The sequence below is a fragment of the Quercus robur genome, chromosome 5 (assembly GCF_932294415.1).
Source record: "Quercus robur chromosome 5, dhQueRobu3.1, whole genome shotgun sequence".
Classification (NCBI taxonomy): Eukaryota; Viridiplantae; Streptophyta; class Magnoliopsida; order Fagales; family Fagaceae; genus Quercus; species Quercus robur.
In genome coordinates, this window is record NC_065538.1 from 73270309 (window position 1) to 73294433 (window position 24125).

The 24125-nt window shown below is 34.5% G+C and overlaps 1 pseudogene; it reads left to right on the top strand.

The window, feature by feature from the left end:
• Positions 1–11764: 11764 nt before the first annotated feature.
• Positions 11765–15549, top strand: LOC126728683 (ankyrin repeat-containing protein At5g02620-like; annotated as a pseudogene).
• Positions 15550–24125: the final 8576 nt, after the last annotated feature.

Consider the following 24125-nt stretch of genomic DNA (forward strand, 5'->3'; position numbering starts at 1 on the left):
TGCTAAATAGAAGTTTTGAATCATGCTTATATTGTTTTCTTACTCGATTATAATTTGTTAGTAAGAAACGTAGATGCCCATCCACATGCATGATAGCAATCAATATTCAATAGGATAAAGCACCGGCTGGTCGCAATGATGGTATGTGACACAACTTGAAAAAATCAATTTCAAGACCCCAGTGTGATTAACCTTCCGGAATTAATAAATCTTGTTGTTCATAAAAGCATAAATTAATAAATAAACTAATTCACAAAAATATTATTATTTATTTATACTTTATATAAAAATATTTCAAAAAAGTCATAAAATAAAAAGAAGAATACCTCGTTGATGTTTCGATATATCTTATAACATGAAATGTTAATTGATATTGCCAATTTCATGAGATTGAGGATGACCAACTTGAGGCGCAAATTATGTCAATATACGCCATTTGCAAGATATTCTATCTACTAAAGTGACAAACTTTTTAGGAGTATATAGTAGAACGGTCACTCTTACCGTTACCTTACTAGTTTGCACCTGTAGAATAGTACTCTCTTTCATACCTAGGTGGCATAATTATAAGAAAGCATTATTAAGCTTTTGTTAAGAATTGGAGTGAAGAACACAAGAAATATTAAGATACCTGCACATTAGACTAGTGTTGCGTCTCTCTAATAGGAAGAGGAAAACAACATATTTATAAGCATGGGAGATTAGTGAGTTACAAAAGAAATAAAATCACCAAACAAATGTAGCCAGATTAATTAATGAGTATTAAAAAATGTGAATTTAATATGTTATAATTCTAAGATAACACTCCATCAATGAATACATATTCACGATCTAAATTTCACTATAAAATTAATTGGAAAATAAATTACAAATATATATCTTGATTAGAATATCCCAAAATTCCACTTAATAATGAAAAAAATAATAATAATAATTTACATCCATTTAGGTAAAGGTAGAGCATTATGCATGATGAGATTGCCAATAACTTGAATTCTCAATTTATTGGTGTATTATCAACACTCGTTCTAGACCCAATAGTAAACAACATATCTTGAATTATTCATTACCTCTTCAGTATACAAGGTGTTGCATTACACACATAATAGTTGAGTACTCTACAAGAAACTACTAAGCCTACACATTAACAACCTTGTGCTATATCTCAAATTTCAAGATTGATCTAGAGAATTAGTAAAAATTCTCTTAGATGCATCCTAACTTCAACAGTCATAGGTGAGCCTATCAAGAATGCCCCCATAATAAAGACATCCTGCTCGTAAGAGCCATAGAACTCATTAAGAGTTATATAATATGTCAACCTCTTATTACGTTACGGGACATTTACCACACCATAGGGACTGACAATGAGTAAAATTATTGAATGACGTACTCTATGAATTGTTTTCCAATTTGAATCTAGTTCTAAGGATCTATGTTTCCTAGATAAGGTATCCTTATAAACAGTTTTTTCATTATTTGGCTTAGTCTCATCCTAGCTTGATTTTAAAACCTGAAACGTTCAAAGAACTGAAAAAGAGAGAGTGATTCAAGGCTTCTGAGATCAGACCGGAATTCCACCGAGGTTCTAGCTTGGTTTTAAAACCTGAAACGTTCAAAGAACTGAAAAAGAGAGAGTGATTCAAGGCTTCTGAGATCAGACCGGAATTCCACCGAGGTCGAACAATGGTAATATTATGAATGGTTTTTAATAAATCTAGTCTTTTTTTTTTAGACAGGTAAGTGAAATATTATTAAGAAAACCCAAAACTAAAAAATACATCACAAGTTCAAGGCAAATCCAAAAGGAAAACATCTTCCACATCCTCAGGCAGAGATTCTACCCATACATTAGTATCTGTAGATAAAACTGCTTTTTTAGCTAAACAATGAGCTAACCTATTCCTCTCACGCCAAACATGCTGAAACAAACAGCTCCTCAACGTTCCTCCAATTTGCTTAGATTCATCAATAATGTGACCAAACAAAGTATGATAGGGACCAAAGCCTTTCAAAGCAACAATAACCCGACTACAATCACCTTCAATAATCACTTGAAACACACACAACTTTGCAGCAAACCTCACCGCCCTACGAGTTGCCAAAGCTTTAGCCATTTCAATAAACTGAACCGAGCCAATATTCTGCCGCAAAGCTCCAATAATCTGCCCATCACAGTCATGAACAACTACACCAACACCTGCTGACCTGATTTCTATAAAGAAAGTTGCGTCGAAATTCACTTTGTAATGATCCTGAGGGGGAGGAGACCAACACACCAGGGACTGACGCACCGACGCACTCTGCACTTAAGGATTAACTTCCCAAAACTCATCAACTAAGCCCCGAGCTCGCTTATCCAGTTCATGCAACGGCCACACTGACTGGCACTCTCTCAACCTATTACGGAACTGCCACAGACACCACACCACAGTAGCAAAAAGTGCAACACAATAACATGAACCATGATTAAACAAAACCTCCAACAGCTCCAAAAATGTCCTACACTTTGCCTGAACCAAAAACAAAAAACTCGGATCCGTCATCCAAACCGAACGAACTTGATCACAAAGCCATAACGCATGCATCACCGATTCCGAAAGATCACCACAGCCATCACAAACATTACCAACAGAAATATGCCGAGCCACCAAGTTCTATTTTGTGGGCAAAGAATCCTTTGCAGCACGCCACAAGAAATGTCTAATTTTATGAGGAACATGGACCTTCTAAATTTTCTTCCACACCGAACCATCACCAGTAGGAGCAGAAGAACTTGGTAGCGACTGGTTCTCATTATCAACAAGAATTCTATATGCACTCCTTACACTATAATCCCCATCAGCAGTCAAAGGCCAAATCAAAATATCCTCCTCCCCATCCGCACAAACCTGGATTTTGTGCACCATATCCGCTATTCCCATGGTAAAAAACAGCTTGCTAGACGCCCCGGGTCCCAAGTCCGTGTACCAGGTACGAACAGATCACACATCCTACTAACATCATTATTGGTGTTGGGTGAAATAATTTTACTATGGTTGAGATCAGGCAGCCATCTATGATGCCAAACATCTATCATTTGTCCATTAATAAATCTAGTCTTAATTGTATATAAATATATTAAACGTCCATCCTTGACCAATAAAGTCGCGTAGCCTAGTGGATATCAATCAAGATATGTTATGGAACCTTTGGTATTGAGGTTCAAGTTCCAAACTGAAACATACGGTGTTTTGGATGAATTTTCACTCACACAATCAGTTTAGTGTTGTATGTATTACATTTATATAGTGGAGGATACGTCATAGGATTTAAAATATATAAAGAGTACAATAATTCAAATGAGAGCGAATACCCAACATATAAGATCAATCAACTGCTCAACCACGTTAGTGAAAGTTTGTTTTGGTTAAAATTTGTTCCTTTTCACTAAACTCTTATTAGGTTTGATCAAGGGTGATAGGTCACAAACTGAATGACCCCTTGTGATAGAAATTAATTAATTAATTAACCAAGTTATTAATTAATCAATTTATCATGCAAACAAGTGATAGTACAAACAAATCACCAATAAACTAAATATGCAGCGAAAAATAAATAACACGGTGATTTGTTTACGAATGGGGAAAACCTAACGGCAAAAACCCCACCGGGTGATTTTCAGGTCACCACTCCCGAAACTCTACTATTATCACAACAAGTGGTTACAAGTAAAGGAATCCAAGTACCTTACCAACCTACAACTGAACCCTTACCCCAATACCCAATTAGACTTGTTCTGTAGTGACAGTTCCCTTTTCTGATGCACGGTTCCCAATTACGTGACTAACTCCACAGCAACCCTTTGATTGTTGTAGTTGATTTACAGTAGCTTCACATAGAAACATCAATAAGATCTTCAATGTTGGTGCAAGAGACTTTGCTTGGTTACAGAACCCAAAAGCGCAGCAAGAACACTTTCTTCTGTAGGAGGAGGCTAGGGTTTCAAAAAAAAACCTTATGAAACTCTCTAAGGTTAGGTTTTTCTTTTTCCCACCTCCTTTAAATAGGAGCTTAATGGGCTCTCCTATTCCAAATAGGTTTACACAAACCTTGAGTTTTCCTAGTCCAATAAAGATTATACAAACCCATAAACAAATAGCCTTTTAGAATAAAAACATTGCTGGCTATAATCTGAAAACCCATAAGCTCGATTGATCGAGACATCTGTCGAGCTTTAATGAATCTCGACAGATCAAGGAGGTATCAAGGCCTGTAGATTTGCACTTTTCTTGAGCAGTTCTTAAGTAGTCTTCATGTCTTCAATTTAACCATTCGTAATGATCATCTTGAACCTACTTAGATTTACCCAAATACAAATAAAGTGCATTTTGTCAAAGGATATGCTAATTACATAAAAATATGTCCCTAACAATCTCCCCCTTTCGCAATCCGTGACAAAACTACAAGAGTACATTGAATGTCCTAGAATACATTCTACTCAAAATTACAGAATAAATAAGCCTAGTCTAAAAGATTTGAACCTTAGAAGTTGCTGCAAGAAGAAGGTTCGGAATCTTGACTTGGCTTTAACTTGCCTTTCCTGAAAGGCACTAAACAAAACACATCAAGGTACCATGTGGAAAATAATGACAAGTTAAATAAACAAGAAATATGTGTATAAAGAGAGAAAAGAAATAACACATGTAAGATAAAGAGTGAAACACATACATCATCATCTCAAATAGAAACAACACATGATGTATGTAAATGGTTACAAAACCAAAAGATACACAACACAAAAAATATATCAATATCAATGTGTATCAAACTAACTCTCCTCCTAAGTTAGTTACAACAAAAACATTCTTCCCTTTAACATGAAGTTCTCCCCCTAAATCTATTACTCCCCCTGAGGAAAGACATTCAATTATCAAATTTCTCCCCCTTTTTGACACGATTGTCAAAGGGCATAAGAAGCCAAAAGACATGACAGGAGATAGATAGAAAAATGACAAAGAGGGAACGAGGAGAACATGGAACCATAGACCTACAAGAAAAGAAAAACAAGATGCTATGGACACAAAGATAATAAAAAATATGCAAAACATGTGAAAAATAATGCATTCAAGAGGATCTCGATCGATCGAGAGGTGTCAAGAAGCTATCAAGGAGGCAGAAGCATTCTCGATTGATCCACCAGGTGTCGAGAAGCGATCAAGGAGGCAGAAGCATTTTCGATCGATCCACCAAGTATCGAGAAGCTGTCGGGATTGCGATTAGAAAAAGCTGAAGAAGCTCAACAGACAACAAGGTATCGAGGAGGTGTCAAGCCAGCATTTAAAACCAATTTTTCGAGATGAGAAAAACACAGATATGAATGCAATCCAACATGCAACTCAACCAACGATCCAAACAACATATTAAGCTCTCAAAATCATCTCTTAAATGAAAATTTAAGCACATGGATCTTCAAAAACACACACACACACTAAACAAGTCTAACCAATTTTATATTTCAAAAACAAGTCTAGACAGTTTAGTGAGCATACATTAATACATGGAAAACCTCGTGATAGCCAAATCACATTGTACCTGCACATGTATCAAGAATAGCAAAGAATATTGCGTGTTGTGTGTGAAAAAACATTGTAAGATTGCATAAGTGTATACATGTTATGACAATTTGAGATATGAGAAAATCACTTTAATTCACACACAATCATAACTGCTTGATGGGAACTATCACCTTTGAGGTACATCCTATAACTCCCACATCTCCTAGAATACATGCTTGCAATCATTTTTAAAGCATTTTTGATATTTTTGTTTTTGATTTTTCTTTGCATATTTTTATTTTAAACATATCATGCATGGGCTTATTAGAGAGAGAAAAGAATTACCCAATGATATTTGACATTCAAATTTTGCTATGTCTAAGCACACAAATGTCATTGACACTGCACTTTTGCTATGCCGAAGCATATAGGTGTCATATTATGATTGGCGGGTAACAGTGGTGAGATGGTTATTTATGCATTTCTCTCAGGATTTTTTAGTCCTTCCAGTCAAAAAGAGTGATTTGCATGTTAAGTTTAAGAGACAACTTAATCGTATTCATCACAAACACGAGCCACAAAGCTCACTTACTTAGGTGTGCATAGAGATGCTCATCTAAGTTACAAATGATACAAAGTTTAGAAGACTTTATTTCAATGGTCATCCAAGGTACACAAGTACCAATGTACACATAACATACATTGTTTTTGTATTTTTCTGATTTTTTTAATTTATTTATTTTGAAAACAAAACAAAATAAAAAAACTAAACAACCAAACAAAAACAGACAAACAACATGAAAACATGAAAGAAATATGGATATGCATGAAGGCATGATAGAAGGGTACAAATGCATGAAAGCATGATTCCAAAAGCAGATAAGAAATCAAGTAAAGAGAGTCATACTTTAAATAGAAAGAATTAAAGTAGAGGACAAACAGAAAAAACAATTAAGTCTTAGGATCCTTTATCACTAACACAGCACGAGTCTTTGGCTGTGAAGATGAAAAGACATGTGTCCTAGTATGACTACTATAGGACATAAAGGAATTATAATTCCCATGAAATTGAGTTAAAAAGCTCAAAACTTTTAATAACTCACCAAGAATAGGTACAGAGCCTTTAGACAAAAGATGAGACCTATTTGACACTCGCTTATAAGGAAACAACTTGAAACAATTAGAACGAGTGTGACCGGAAGCACCACAATGATGACAAACATGAGTAGTTTTCGAACTACTATACTTTCTAGAAGGGGGTCTAACCTTAGAGGTTGACAAAGACCGTAATTTAGGACAATTTGGCCTAATATGACCAACAATATGACAATGATGACAAGTGGTGACAAATTCAGAATTTTTATTCAACCTAGGAGGAGTTTTAGACATAGGTTTAGAAACTTTAGTGTTAACATCAGATTGTTTACCTTTGTCTATCCTAGCAATATTAGCCTTCAACTCTTCATTATTCCTTATAAATGGAGGAATATAAAAATCTTTTTCTTTTGAGTTAGGCTCAACAACAAGTTTGGCACTAGTTAATTTTTCAACTTTAACTTTAGATTCAACTAGTTGCTCTTCCAAACTTTTAATTTTGTCCACCTGAGATGAAATTTGATTTTTAAAATTCTCATTCAAATTATTGGCTTCATCCAATTTTGCAATCAAATCATCTTTTTCAAGCTTGACCTTTTTAAATTTAGCTTTTAATTTTGTAGAACATTCAAGAGATTTTATACAAAAATTATAAAGCTTGCAATAGGCATCTTGAATATCATCATCATCATTCAACATAAGATCATGCAAATCAAAACAATCAAGAGTTTCCATGATAATAGGAGTCAATGGATCACACAGTAAAGATTAAAACCTAATCAGAGTGTGCCTACTCTAATACCACTTGATAGGCCATAAAACTGAATGACCCATTATGATAGAAATTAATTAATTAATTAGCCAAGTTATTAATTAATCAATTTATCATGCAAATGCGTGGTAATACAAACAAATCACCAATAAACTAAATATGTAGCGGAAAATAAATAACACGGTGATTTGTTTACAAATGAGGAAAACCTAACGGCAAAAACCCTACCGGGTGATTTTCAGGTCACCACTCCCGAAACTTCACTATTATCACAACAAGTGGCTACAAGTAAAGGAATCCAAGTACCTTACCAACCTACAGTTGAACCCTTACCCTAATACCCAATTGGACTTGTTCTGTAGTGACAGTTCCCTTTTCTGATGCATGGCTCCCAAGTACGTGACTAACTCCACAGCAACCCTTTGATTGTTGTAGTTGATTTGCAGCAGCTTCACATAGAAACACCAATAAGATCTTCAATGTTGGTGCAAGAGATTTTGCTTGGTTATAGAACCTAAAAGCGTACAAGAAACGCAGTAAGAACTCTTTCTTCTATAGGAGGAGGCTAGGGTTTAAAAAAGAAAACCTTATGAAGCTCTCTAGGGTTAGGTTTTTCTTTTTCCCACCTCCTTTAAATAGGAGCTTAATAGGCTCTCCTATTCCAAATAGGTTTACACAAACATTGGGTTTTCCTAGTCCAATAAGGATTATACAAACCCATAAACAGATAGCCTTTTAGAATAAAAACATTGCTAGCTATAACCTGAAAACCCGTAAGCTCGATCGACCGAGACATTTGTCGAGCTTTAAAGAATCTCGATAGATCGAGCTTTTGTCAAGGAGGTATTGAGACCTGCAGATTTGCACTTTTCTTGAGCAGTTCTTGAGTAGTCTTCATGTCTTCAATTTAACCACTTGTAATGATCATCTTGAACCTACTTAGATTTACCCAAATACAAATAAAGTGTATTTTGTAAAAGGATATGCCAATTACATAAAAATATATCCCTAACAAAGGGAATCTTTTTAAAACTTGGAATATTTTTTTCCATGCATAATATCATGAAAAATGGATACAAATTTTTGGCTGCAACTTAATATCGACAAACTATTATTAATGGAAGGAGTAACGTGTTGATTTTCTCAAGCCTCAAAAGAGGGAGGAGTATCATTTCCCTTACACTATGTTTGGTTGTAGCTAGGGGGAGGGAAAAGAAAAGATAAGAGAAATTGCTTCTCTCATGTATGTTTGAAAGTAGGGAGAAAAAGAAAAAATAATATATTTGATCATTCCTTTGTTTGGTTTGCGGGAGGAAGAGAAAATGAAAGGAAAAAGATGTGATTTGAGTTAGAAACCCCCAATGAAGTAAAGATTTTAAAAGCTTATGGAGGTAAAAACAAAATTTTGTAGGTTATAATAGTGGGCCCAGATAGCAACTAACATATTTAGATGTCATTTCTCTCCATTTCTGCCCAAATGTTTTAGATGAGAAAATGAACCTGATTGATGTGTTTTCCCTCAACTTTTTACTTCCTTTCCCTTCCCTTCTACAAACCAAATAGGTTTAACTGTCTTTTCTTTTCTCTCCTCTTGCATCATTTGCAAATATAGTGTTAAGGTTTAGGGTGGAGTCAAGAGCATCATTCCCCATATTTCAAGAGGTTTACATAATTTAACAAAGAATAAAAAAAATGGTTAAAAGGAAAATCCTAGAATCAAGTTTAAGCAATATTAGGCTTAATATTAGGTTTGTGGGTGGCTCTACACTTTACTAATTGATTTAGCTAAACGCAGGTTCCTGTCATTTCCTTGAAAGAAAAAGAAAAAGAAGTTGATACTTCTCATTCTCTAGTATAGCATTTCCTCAAAAAAAAAAAAAAAAAAAAAAAAAAAAAAAAAAAAAAAAGTAGTTGATAGCAATGTATAAACAAAGTGCAATGGTATCAGACACAACTATTTGCAACGGTATCAGACACAACTATTTCACGTAGCACAGAGAGGGAGATCGAAAGATGGTAAACCTTGGGAAAACTTGTTATTGTTATTGCTTCTTAAATCATCATCATTAGTATTATCAATATTTCTATTAGTATAATTATCATCTTCATTTTCTTTTTCTTTTTTTCTTTTTTTTTTTTTTTTTTTTTTTTTTTGCTGCTAATATCAATATCATTGCTACCATAAATTGTAATTAAGGTTTTTTTTTATTGTTCTTATTATTATTTTAATACTACAATGATTTTTTCTTTCCTAAAAATAAATGATTTTTTTTTTTTTTTTTTTTTTATAGAAACTACAGCGATTATTACTATTTTTGTTTGTTGTAGCATTACTAATATTAGGGCTTAAATAGGCTACATTTATATAAATGTAGCAAAATAACATTTTCATTTTCTTTGTTGTGGAACCTTGGATTTTGAACAAGTTAATAGGTTATACTCCTAGAAAACATGTCGTCGTCTGAGAATCCTCATCACATCAAAATGATTCTATTTTTCCTACAAAAACAAGAAAGGAAAATGATTCAATTTATGATACAGAAGTAAGTAAAAAAAAATTAAAAAAAAAAAAAATCAGATGTTGGGTCTCTTATATTGCTTCCATATCTCATACAAACATAGCTCTCTCTCTATTATTTTATTTTATTTTTTATTTTTAGACTGCGCTAGAAGAAGACTCTTTCATCACTTTGTTTTCACTTCAGTGACTTCACGTTTGATCCATTAATGAGAAATTTGCAGTACCAACAAGTTATCACACCTCAATCGAGGCGTTCCATGGCAGCAAAGCATAGTTTAAATGCGAAACTGTACGATGCTCTGGGGAAAGAAGAGTGACGAGGATCCAGATCCTCTCCATTTCCTTTGAAATGGAGAGGCCTCCAGTACACGGTCAGGATTTTTCTGAAAATGATCCACGCTCAAAAACTGGACACGTCATAAACTTAACCAAAACCACATGAACTTAACCCACATAAACTTAACCCAAACCACATGAACTTAACCCAAGGTTAGATCAGCCTATTCTTTTCTCTCACCTATTCTTTTCTCTCACCAACCCATCTGAAATTTCAAAGTTCAAACTCTCATCTCCAACTCTCATCTCCGAGGATTTTCTCTCATCTCCAACTCTCAAAGTTGTTTCTCTTCTTTTCCCTCCTAGGCCTTGCGCAATCTTTTTGAGAGTTGAGACAAAGTAACACAAAGATTTTGGAAAGAGAAAAGAGAAGAAAAAAAATGAATACCCCTCACGGCACCGATCCAAGCAGAAATTCAAGCTGAAATATGAAAAATCATCAGGTTTGCTTCTGTAAATGGTGAATATAGCTGTGTCAACTTGGGAGAAGAAAATTGGGATATTCCGACAAATATTCTCCCAATTAATTTTCCCCAACCGACGTGGCTTGCAATCCAAGTTGACTTTATAGTAGCCATCAATGTGATTTCTTTATTTTCTTGTCTCTTTTGCATTTATCAAAAGAAAGCATGCCATTTTGCTGTATGGGGAACTTGAACACTCAGAGATGAAGAGAGATGAGCGTGGTACTGCGCAACACGGACGCGAACAGGCACCATGGTTCCTTCTTGCTCATAACCAAGCCCCAAGGTTTGCAATATCAAGTGAAATTGATAAGTAATAAATGATAATATGATCCAATACATGATCCTAGACTTTTTATAGTGATATTTCACTGGCCTAAGGGAAATCTACAGTAGAATTTGTTGGGGGATTTTGAGAAGTTGGGGATGAAGATGCATAGAAGCCTATGTCCATTGTGTTGCCAGAGTTGGGGGATTTTTGGATTTATGTCTCTGTTCCTCATATCCAAGCTTCAACTTTACATAATGTAGACTATAAATATGAAAAATGCCAACGGGAAAAGTCTTCTGGAGTTCTCAATAATTCTCCCATCAAGAAAATTAAGGATAACAGTAAACCAAAGATTTCTGGGTTTACAATTAGTCCAGACATCTCCCTTACCGCTGACACACCCCAGGTGGGGGGAAATGTAATCCTTACATTATGATTTCATTTTTTTCTTCTCTTTTCTCTTTCCAAAATCTCTGTGTTACTCTGTGTCTCAACTCTCAAAAAGATTGCACAAGGCCTAGGAGGGAAAAGAAGAGAAACAACTTTGAGAGTTGGAGATGAGAGAAAATCCTCGGAGATGAGAGTTGGAGATGAGAGTTTGAACTTTGAAATTTCAGATGGGTTGGTGAGAGAAAAGAATAGGCTGATCTAACCTTGGGTTAAGTTCATGTGGTTTGGGTTAAGTTTATGACGTGTCCAGTTTTTGAGCGTGGATCATTTTCAGAAAAATCCTGACCGTGTACTGGAGGCCTCTCCATTTCAAAGGAAATGGAGAGGATCCGGATCTATGCGACGACAGTGAAACAACTCTGTGAAGATCTTGATGAGCACGGATTGCACATATTGACCATAAATGACGACACAGTGCTCCAAGCGGCCACTTTTGCCAACATGCCCGACTTGGTACTGGGACTCCTAGAAGACTTACCTGACCGCCATTTCGATAAACTGACCAGGCAAAACCATGTCGGAAACACTATCCTCCACGAGGCAGCTATATCCAACCAATCGCTTGAGGTGGCAAAGAAACTGTTACAGAAAGCTCCAGGATTGTTGTGCATGCGTAATCACCTTGGAGAGTCGGCGCTTTTTCGGACAGCTCGTTATGGCAAGCGGAAGATGTTCAACTTTCTTGCAGGAAAAATTTCAGGTTATGATGAAGAAAATCAGAAACTCTTCCTCCGGAGGACAGATAAAACCACTATACTACACATGGCCATCCTTGCACACCACTTTGGTTAGTTCCCCCATTGGGTGATATCAAATAACTATGCACATGTGTCACATTTCAACTAAGGAAAAAAATTTCTCTTACGCTAATTTACATTCTATTTCACACATATCCACAATTGATACATTTTAACATATAAAAGAGAATATAAAATAAGAGATGTGAAATTTTGACCGTGAGGGAATCAAAGTCTTCTCTTTTAATGAAATTTTGTATAAAATTGGAAAAGAGAGTTGGCCTTGGGAATTGGAAATAAGTTCGAACAATTAGTTCGCGAACAAGATGGTGATGGGATGACAGCCCTTCAGCTTTTATCATGCAACTCTGGAGCTTTTCAACATGATGATGGAAGGGGATTACTTGAGCAAATCGTCAATACTGGTTGGTATTATCAATCTTTATCATGTCATTGTATTCGTGTAAATTCCTGTATTAGTTTCCTTAATGCATGTGTACGTAGTGCATGTTCAAAGCTTTTTTTATGGATCCAATTAATGTATACTCTTAAAGCATATATTAATCATTCATATTAGGAAACTTTTTATTGAAATTTGAAGAAGCTGTAATAAAGAAGCATGCACATTGGGTAACAACAACAAAACCTTGAGGATAATGTTTTTTTAATGTGGAGAGAATTAAATGTTAAAAACCCCTTATTTGTTAGTCAGAGATATTGGCACATGTAACACTATAATCACATGGGTTAATCCGCCATGAATGCACATGCTTAATTAGTAAACCAATAGGATTAAGCCATGTGTGGCCAATAGAATGAGAGCTTGAACTCTTGTAACCATCATTTGAATATATTGAAGAATAATCAATTCCATACTTAGTACATTTCCTTTCTCTCTTAGTATGTTTTTAACGAAGGATGACTACCATGTATTAAAGCATTTTAGATACAATTTTAATCCATTTTCATAAACTTTCCACCCATCCCCCAGCCCTTAGGAATCGCCATGGAATACAAATCCTACTATTTTTTATGTATCACTCTATGTTCTACCAATCACAACTTGTTATACGTAAATTTTTTTTCCATTTTCAACTTCAGTATTTCATAAGGAAAGTAAAACCAATACATAACAAGTTGTGATTAATGAAAAATAAAGTGGTGCACAAATAACGGTATAGAGGATTTGCATTCATCACCAGGTTCCTAACATGGATATTCTACTTAAAAAGCTTTAGACAAAATTTATCAAGTACATATTTTTAATAAGTTTTTGTTTGTTTTACGAAAAATATTTTCTGCATTTTCCACATGTTTGGTATAGCATCTTATTCAACAATAATGTGTTTTTTTTTTTTTTTTTTTTTTTTTTTTTTTTTTTTTGTCAATAAATAAATAAGAAAAGGTAGCAAATATTGTGCATAATTCTTTTGTACCCTCACCCCTCATAGCCACCTCTACTAACAACACCATCTCCGTTGTTACCAAAGCCGCCACCCATTATCTGCATTGTGCCTACTTAATAAAGTAATAATGACATTTTGTGGGGACAAAAATAAAAAAATAAAAAATTCAAATGGTTTGCGACTAAATTTATGAAGAATTCCCTTAAATAAAAACCATTATGTTATAGATATTTCAAATGCTTTAGATGAGCTCGGTATAACTTCCCTTTTAAAGTTCAATTAATTTATTTGTGTAACAATTTATGAAAAGAAAATTTATATGCAACAATTACTGACTTCCAATTCATGAACAGTCAACTTAAATTGTAGTTTTACCAAACGGGAAGCAGCTAGAAAACGAGAGCAAAGATATCAATCAGCTTTGCGGCTTGCTAAGTTCCTAATAGAAAGGGATACTTCATGGGAGACTACTTTTCCTCCATCGGGCCAGACTAAGCCTATCCTCCACAAGTATCGTGATAGTTCCTTGAGTTCTCAAGGTGCAGAAGATGGCGCAACAAAAAAACTGAAATGGGAAACAAAAATTCCTTTGTTCCTTGCAACTAAGTCGGGCTATGTGGAGATTGTTCAAGAAATAATCAAATTATACCCACAATCAGTTGAGCATGTTGATGATAAAGGACGGAACATATTGCATATAGCAATTAAGTACCGCCAATTAAAGGTTTTCGAGCTTGTAACGAAAATGGGGTTACCATTGAGTAGACTGGAACGAAAACTTGACCTTGATGGGAATTCCATACTACATACAGTTGGGAAAAAAACTTAAGGATTATGTGCCTGAGAAGATGCAAGGCCCAGCACTCGAACTGCAAGAGGAGTTGCATTGGTTTGAGGTGTTACACTTCTAGTACTCTTTTTCTCTATGTTTTAGCTGTGCATGCATGAACATACTCAAACACAAACACATCCACATCCACATTTTTCTTCATGCCTCGCTGGTCTACGTAGTTTATAAGTGATCAAGGATCACGTGAAGCACAACTCTGGTGGCTTGATTCTTGCTTCCATGGTTTTACCAGGCTCTCTAAAAGAGCATCATAGGTTACTCATAAAGCTAAGCTTCAAGCATGTGGATCAATGACTAAAATGTCATTTCATAGTTTGCTTTCAAACTTAGGTGTGCACTTGGCTCTCAATTAAAACAGCTATGTCATTATTGTCTGTTCTATATATTATCATGTGCAGCGTGTGAAGAAAGTTACACCAATCCACTTCATTGCCCACCGTAACAATCAAAGGCTTACTGCAGAGGGATTGTTCGAAGAAACAAACAAAGTACTCCGGCAGAAAGTTGTAGAATGGATAAAGCGCACCTCCGAAGGATGTTCCATTATGGCAGTTCTCATTGCCACTGTTGCCTTTGCTGCAGCCTATACATACCTGGAGGAACCGATGATGCTACCGGTTACCCAGTTCTCGTCCATCATCCATTCTTTGTGGTTTTCACCGTGGCAGACGTACTGTCAATTTCATTTGCTTTGACATCAGTGGTTCTATTTCTCGCTATCACCACATCACCATTTCGATTAGTGGACTTTAGTCATTCTCTTCCTAATAAGTTGAGGCGAGGCTTAACTTTGTTGTTCCTCTCCGTCTTCATGATGATGATAGCGCTTGGAGCTACAATCCTCCTCATGATACATAAGGGGGAAGAGTGGACAAAAACTGTCCTATATGCCGTCTCTTTCATGCCAGTAGGGCTCTTCGCACTTTCATATTTCCCTCTCTATCTCTCACTATCAAAAACCTTTGAGAACTTTCTCGAGAAGGCATGGTGTGTAATTTCGCTTTCTAGGCCTAGGGAGACCAAATTCTACACTCGAACCTCTAATCCCTCAAACCATCAATCTACCATGTCCGTTTGAGAGTGCTATAATGATAGGCTTTTGGAATCACTTGTCGCCTATAAGAATTTCCTATTAGACAAAAGTGTCAGAGCTTTTTTATTTTTTATTTTTTATTTTTTTATTATTATTTTTTTTTTTTTTATGTGTTGAATACTACCTAGAAAACTATGTAATTGATTCCCAATATATATATATATATATATATATATATATATATGTGTGTGTGTGTAATTTATGTTTGTATTTTTTCGTTATCATCCCATTTCCCAATTGAAGTATCCCAAATACAATGATGGTTCACTTCTTTCCTCCTCACAGTTTTTGCTCACACTTAAGGAGTTTAAATCCCACAAAGGGAAATGGCTATAATTTGAATATATAATTAGCCGAAACCCAATGGGATGCACAAAATACAAAGATACTTAAAAAAATGTTAAAATGCAAATTGCACCCTTAAAATTTAATAGAAATTCATTTCAGTCTTCTAACTTTAATTTTGTTCAATTGAGTTATTTAAATTTTAAATTTATTCAAATCAGTTTTTTTTGTCCGATTCCATTAAAATTAATACCATTAAAGACGCAATTAACAGATAAAAAAGATTTTTTGAAAAAGAAATTACCACAAAAAAAATCGTTAATTTTTATATATTAATTTTATAGATTATTTACATGTGAAAACAATATATATTTTTTTAATGGCGATTTAAAAAAAAAAATTGGGTATAAGACCTAAATTAAATAAATTTGAAATTTAAAAGACTCAATTAAATGAAAATTAAGTTACAAGAGTGAAATGAATTTTAGCCAAACTTAGAAAGTGCAATTTGCATTTTAGCCAAACCAAAATAATAATATTTTTTTTGAAGGGGAAAATAATAATATTTCAAAGCATACTATGAACTAAAAGCACAACTTGAATTTTCATAAAATGGTACTAGAACCATAACAGTGAAGAATGAGACGGAAAAGAGAAGCTAGATATTTTTTGCTCAAACCTAAAACCCCCTCTTTTCATACACAAGAATAAGGGTTCCAATGTAAGGGAGTCAATTTCGTATCAGAGGCTGTACCGATTTGACCAAGTGAAATGATATATTTCGATACTAATCAATACCGATGTACCGTTTCGGATTTACCGCAATTTATATAAATAATTAGAGCTTATTAATCTTAAAACATAACTTAATATATTTAATTAGAACTTAAATTCCTATTTATTTTGTGTAAGGTTGAATTTAATCAACCATGTGTTGGCTTTATTCCGTGACAAATTTGCTTGTAATACAGCACTTAGAAACCCTGTATTTAGGTGGGAATCATGTAAGGGTAGTGTGTGAGAGAGTGTGAAGAAATGCTCAAGACTGTGCAGTGAAGCAGGGACTCGTGGCTTGATCTCGCGGGAAGCTCGCGGCTTGCAAGCCACCAAAAGTCGCACACACGCAGAGCATGCAGGGGAGCTGAACAGTCATGCCACCTGGAGTACTACAGGGCAAAAATCCAGACTGACCATTAAGTTAGCTCGCAGCTTGAACTCGCGACTCAGTCAAGTCGTGAGGTCAAGTCACCAGCCAGCCCTGTTTTTGGAAAAACTGACTCTTCGCATTCCATTCTCACACCAGTATAAATACCCCTTATTCCCACAAAATATGTGTGGCTATTCAGAAAGAAAAACCCTAAGAGAGGTTTCTTCAAAACACCCACCCAATTAGAGAGAGCTACTCATTCTTAGAGAGAAATCTTTGTAGTCTCTTCTCATTCTCTCTCTCATTGTCATACCTATTGAGAAGAGATTTCTATCCAAACACTACCCACACCCATTTAGAGTGTTGAGTGCTTTTGGAGTTTTGGGAAACATTGGAAGATGCCAAGGATGGCGGATGCTATGGATTATAGCGGAATCCGGTAAGCTAGAAAAGAAAAAGGTTCGGCGTAACCTCATTGGAGCAAGAAGCTTGGAGGACTTAGGTACATCGGGTAGATTAGACTTGGAGGGTCTATTGCTGTTCATGTATCCCAACTACATTTTCTAGTGGATTATTGACCGCTTGGAGGGCGGCGAAGAGGTTTTACGCCGAGGGCTTCGGTTTCCTTTTCGATAACACATCGTGTGTTGTCCTTGTGTTTGCATCTTTCTTCCCTTTATCTTTGCCTTTTATTTTCTGCTGTGGATGTGATTTATAATTGGCTTAGATTGATTTCCAATTCTGTTTATAGCTTATGTTCATTTTCCACACACTAGTTGTTTGACATAAAGTTTGAATTGGTTAATTTGTAAATTGGGGGTCTAAACGTTCAAAGGTGTTTATACACATATTTGAACTTTCATTTTGTTTATGCTACTAGACCATGTCCAAGCTATTTTAAACCTCTATCCAAGCCCAATATTTTATTTGACTACTCAATAAAACTTTGAGAGCACAAGCCTACAATATTGATATCGAATGATAAACAATTTCCCATGAAACAAGAGTGGCAGATAGCTATTGGAGTAATATTTGACTATTTGTACAATTTCTTATAGTTCCAAGAAATCTTTTTAACCATTCACTTCAACTCAAAAAAAATTACCCCTCCAGAGGTCAGTAGAATTAGACTCACACCAATCACACGCTCACACGGCAAGCAGCACATAAATTAAGACCCGTATAAAACAAAAATAAAGAAGAAAATAAACTAGAGGAGCAGACTAAATGAAAAAGAAAAAGATGACAACGAAGAAGGGAGATAGATCAACAAGGTGAGGGTGACAAAGAAGCATGTTTACAGCATAGGTGACATGATCAACATTAATCCAGTAAGTTATTGAGAGGAGGGAGAGCGACTTTGAGATTTGATAGTTCACTCTTTTTTGTTTTGATCTGGTATGCATTTATCGGCCGAAATTCGGTATTTGCTCTAGTATGACTGGATCAACCCAGTAAGACCGGTATTTAATCCGGAACAAAACACAGGCATTTCTGTACCAGAGTAGGTGCTGGTACAGAAATTTTCGGTCATACCGGCCGATACAATACAAGATTCACTACCTTGTTCCAATGTGATTAGAATAATTCCTAGGTGTAAGGGTCTTACTTTTGTATATTGTCATATCTGAAATCAAAACGCACTTTATTTGCAATTTAGAGTCTATTTGATACTGTTTATTGCTAAAAATTGAAAACTGAAAACACTATAGCAAAATAATTTTTAAATGTGCAAATAGTGCTGTGGGATCCAATTTTAATGAAGATTTTGCTTTAAAAAGTACTTGTAGGTGCCATGAAAAATGCATGGGAACTACTAATTTTTATGCAAACGTAGTTGAAAGTGAGTTTCAACTCTATCCAAACTCAGGCTTAGTCTTAGTTTCAATGTGTTCAAGAAGATCATTTATTGTCCAACAAGTGGTATTATTGAAGACATGAAAAATACTCAAATAATTGCTCAAGAAAAGTTGAACTATAGGTCTCAATACCTCCTCAATACCTGTCAATCTATCGAGAATTAATAAAGTTTGATCCCTATCTCAATACCTCTCGATCAATTGAGCTACATGATTTTTGATATAGCCTGCAATGTTTTATTCTAAGTGGATATTGTTTATGGGTTTGTGTAACCTAATAGGAAGGCCTATTTAAAAGGCCCATTAAGCTCCTATATAAATAAGGTGGTAGATACAAAAAACCCTAATGCTCTATAAGGTTTCCCATAGCTTCATTATTGAAACCCTAGCCTCCACTTTTTGAACCTAGGAGTTCATAAAGTAAAAGAAGGAGATATTGCAACAACGCTTGTGCATCTTTGGGTTCTGTTCCAAGCAAAGTTTCTAGCACCAACAATTGAAGATCTTATTGGTGTTTTTGTGTGAAGTTGCTTCAAATCGACTACAACATGCTATGGAGTTAGTCACATAATGAGATATGTGTAGGGAGAAGCCTTTACAGGAACAGGTCCAATTGGGTATTGAAGTTGATACTAGCATTGGTCAATAGGTTCAACTGTAAGTTAGTATGTTAGAATAGTCTAGTTTGGTAAGATTCCTTATACTTGTAACCGTTTGATTCTTAATTAATGGATTCTTTAGGAGTGGTGACTTGAAATTCACCTAGTAGAATTTTTGTTTGTGAAGATTTTCTCTATCATGATCAAATCACCATGTCAAATTTATTTTCCATTACTTCTAATTTAGTTTGGTGATTTGATTGTGCATCCACTTAATTAACATGTAATTTGAATGATTAATCAATTTAGGTAATTGGATCAATTAACTAGGGTCAATCTTTATTAACTCAACACTAAGATTATGTTTCACTCTTATCTAAAGGCTCAGGCACACACAACAGCTAAGGGGTTGTGTGCTGGCATCATTACGATGAGCAAAAAATGGTCAGAAAACAAAGTACAATGATCATGCAACTTGCGACATTGTCACGGTCTAGCAAGTCGTGAGATGGTTGCGACTTGCCTATTCGATCTAACATTTTGCAATGTGTCACTCGTAGGTAGAGCATGCATGTTGCCTGAGCTCGTGAGATGACTCTAAATGCAATTTGCAAAAATGCAAATAAGGCTCAAGTACAATCTATCCAAAATACAATTAAGTCCCGAAAAGATACATTAAAATAAAAATAAAATATATAAATTTGTCATGGAATAAAGCTAATTAACTTACACTTTTTATAATTGAACAAAGCAAGCTCAACAATAACCGCAAAGTATAGGATAAAGTAAGATTAAGAGCATACACATTGGTGGTAGTAAATTTTTTAGTTTTTAGCATCTAAAAAAGTCACTTTTTATATTTTAACTTACTATTTCACCACTCACTCCACATCAATACTCTTATTTTCACAACAAAGTTAAAACCTATTCATTCATTTATTATTATTTTTTCTCTCTTTTATTCTCTATCTTTCTCTTCTTCTTTGTCTCTTCTCCCTCTCTTCAAGCCACCAACCCAAATCAAATACATCACAACCACCACCACAACACCACCACCATCATGGCAACTTCAAGCTCAACCAAAAAACTAGCAACCAACAAATAAAAATAAAAAAAAAAAAAAAAAAAACCACTAGTAGAAAAAACCCAAAAAATGGTACCGTAGCAAGTTGCCAAATTTTTTTAACTATGGCACCACCAATGTAACACAATATTTTGTAGTTTGTGAGCATTTTAGCAATGTACCTCAACCAATACCAATGCAAATGGTGAAGTTTTATCATGTTTCACGCTTATCCAAAAAGTATAAATTAAAAATAATTAAAAAAAAAAAATAAAGAAAGAGAAGAAAAGCTAATGTATGTATCACATGCTTACGATATTGATATCCCTTTAAACTTGATAGGATAGTAGGACACATAATTTTAAATATCCTTGGAGAGCGGAGACAATAACCTATAATCTCTAATGTATTTCAGTTTGCGCACACATGTACACACACGCACGCGTGTGCACACACACACACATATATATATACACATACATGTATGTATTTTTTGGGTCAATTACGTGCATCAACTCATTCCTTTTCCAAATAAAAAGTCCACAACTTGCTAGCTAAATATAGATGATAGAAATCGAACTGCATATTGTAAATGGGCAACACTTATTTTCAAAAAAAAAAAAAAAAAAACACTAAGATTCTACTTAGAGCTAATGTGCTATTAAAAAATAAAATTAAAAAAATAAAAAACTAATATGCTAACTAAGCCTCTAAGAAATCTGGCCCATTGGTTCTCTAAATCTAATCTTTATCAAAACATAAAATCTCAATTAAACAGTTGAAGCAAAGTAACCTAAATGTGCAAGATCCCTAATTCCAAAACAAGGTGTTAGGTATTAGGAAGGAAAATATATTAGCGATAACAGGTTCACCCCAATGGATCAATTAATATTTGAACTTTAGAACTAATTATTTGTCTTGTGTCCTCCTATTCAAAACTTTGATAGGCTTCCTCCTTATTGATCTATCTAAACATACATCAAACTAACTAATAATCATACAATCATATGGGAGCTGCTTTTTATTTTTTATGGTATACGGGAGCTTACCAATTAAGTTAATTGGAACTTACGACCCCAATTTTGCTTGAGGAAGAAGTGTTGAATCTTAATTTTATAACATAATGTGCCTCAAAGAGTTAATAAAATATGATTCATAACTGTCTTTATCTTAAAATAGTGATTAAATAATATGTTTTCCATACCAAAGTGTTTCTGCGCGCTTTAATCTTTATATTATGCTTGTACTAGCGGGCGGCATACTTTACTAATCAATTAAGAAAAGTATTCTTCTCCAAAAAAAACAAATTAAGCAAAGTATCTTCTCTAAAAACACAAAAAAGTAGATACCTTCCAAATATATACACCATTATGACCGTAATAACATAGCTGTGCTCAAGGGAGAAGTTTTGAAATTGTAATTTTTAATATCATGTACCTGATAGCTAAAAAACAAGATTCATAATTGTCTTCTATAAAATAATAATAAGATCATTCATATTTGCTATGGTAAAATGGGTTCATAAAAAAAAAAAAAAAAAAAAAATTTGCTATGGTAAAATGGTATAAGAGCCAAAATTTATTCAATCAACTCTAAAAATAACTAATATCAACTTATAAATTCATTGTGCAAAATGCATTTTAACAATACTTGTGCAAATATACATGAGCACCACAGCAATTATGCATTTTTTTTCCTTTGAGAATGACAAAATAGAATGGATGATAATTACAGTACATAAAGAAAAGAAAACGATTAAAGAAACCCATAAAATTTGATATTTTAATAAAATATAGTTTAAAAATAGATAATTTGATATGGTCTTTTTTAAAAAGTGGTTAGGTAAACTATAGAAAGTAGACTTTTATGCTAAAATAGATAATAATTTTTGCAAAAATCCAATGTGAATGCTCTAATAATAATAATAATAATAATAATAATATAAAATGAAATCCAGATAAAAATCATAAAATCTTGCTTTTACCTTACGAAAGAGAAACTAATTTAGTCTTTTAAGTATATTAGGCTTGTAGTGCCTGTGCACTTTACAATTCAATAAAGCAATGCCAAAAAAAAAAATCCTCTCATTCCCTTTTTAGACGGTAGCTGTCTATAAAACAAAGCACGATCACTATGATGGTCTAAGAACATCCACAGCAGTGGAGTTAAAAATTTAACTTTTTAATTCCATCAAAAGTTACTTTATCTATTTTATCTATACACATGCTGCAGCAGTGGATCTATTTTAGCTTTCAACACAATAAAATAATATAAACATCAGAATAAAATAATATATCCACTACAATAAACAACAATCACAACCACTTGTAACCGCCACAGCTACCGCCGCCGTCGCCAACTTTTCTACTGCCACCGCCGTCGCCGCCATCGACGTGACTCCATAAAATTATAAAAAAAAAAAAAAAAAAAAAAAAAAGAAGAGTAAACTTCCCTACACACAGAAAATTTTCAAACATTCATATCAAATCTTAAATTTTCAAACATTATAACAATAGAACATGATTATGCATAAATACTTAATTTGACATATAGCTTAATCCCACTGATAAAGAAAACACCAAATTCATTTTTGAGAATCTCAAAACTAAACTAACAATTTCTCATTAAAATGACCACAAGAAATGTGTGCTCTATTTCTAGTTTTGTGCAACAGAACATATCCAACAAAATCCACCCAAATCAGATGTGAAACATTAAGAGCCCAACAAAATCCATATCACAAACCATCTTAATATCTCTACTTAATTTGACATATAGCTTAATCCCACTGATAAAGAAAACAGCAAATTCATTTTTGAGAATCTCAAAACTAAACTAACAATTTCTCATTAAAATGACCACAAGAAATGTGTGCTCTATTTCTAGTTTTGTGCAACAGAACATATCCAACAAAATCCACCCAAATCAGATGTGAAACATTAAGAGCCCAACAAAATCCATATCACAAACCATCTTAATATCTCTACTCAGTACTCACACTCACACTTACCAAACCATAATCATCATCAATCTACCAAAATTAGATGTGGAACATTAAGAATCCTAAAAAAACTACCGTATTCATCCATTTCTACCAACTCAAAACAGCTAATACAAAGCAAAATGAAATCTCATAACATAAAATCACCAAGCCAATAATCCAGAACAACAATCAAAAATCATATATCAAAAATAAAAAACAGAGACATCCACATGAAGTGGATCCAAATCAAAAACCCAAAGTGGATCGGCGGATTGGCGGAAGAGGATGTTATACCCAAATCAAAAACCCAAAGCATCACATGAAGAAGACAGAGACAACTGACCTGAAGTGGATCGGCGAAAGAGAAGTGCGTCTGAGGCAGATCGGTGGCATGGGTCTGAACTTGACGATGGCGGCGACGTTGACGATGGTCGGGCTGGCGACGTTGAGAGAGTGAGCTTGAGAGACCGGAGTGAACTTAACGATGGTGGCGACGTTGACGATGGTCGAGCCGGCAACGTCAAGAGAGTGTTCTTGAGAAGCTTGAGATGAGAGATGATAGTGAACGAGAGAGAGTGAATGAGACCGGATTTGATAAAATGAAAAAAAAAAAAAGAAAAAAAAAAAGAAAAGAAGAAGCAAGTTGTACTGTACCAG